We start from the raw sequence: 358 nt of genomic DNA on the forward strand, positions 1-358 counted from the left end.
ATTTGAACCATGTGTAAACAAAAATATAACCTAATAAGTTACAATTAAGGCGTATTGAATGTTAAAATGCATTTTAAACATAAAGTTAAGTGCTTATTATCATTACCCATTTTACTCTTAGTAATTTAATAATTTAATACATTTCTTAATTTAAAAGTTTAGTCCAGAAGTATCGAATCAGTATCGATATCGACGATACTGCCTTGAAAAATATCGGTATCGTATCGAAAACAAAATAAGTGGTATCGCCTATCCCTAGTGGAGAGATCGACCTATGGGAAGGGCATTCATGCCTGAAAGCATCCAATTGCACCAAGTCTGGCTTGACAGACAGGAGCGCGTGCCCAATGGCAGGGAA

Source organism: Sinocyclocheilus anshuiensis, unplaced genomic scaffold (assembly GCF_001515605.1).
Source record: "Sinocyclocheilus anshuiensis isolate Anshui unplaced genomic scaffold, SAMN03320099.WGS_v1.1 scaffold419, whole genome shotgun sequence".
Taxonomy (NCBI): Eukaryota; Metazoa; Chordata; class Actinopteri; order Cypriniformes; family Cyprinidae; genus Sinocyclocheilus; species Sinocyclocheilus anshuiensis.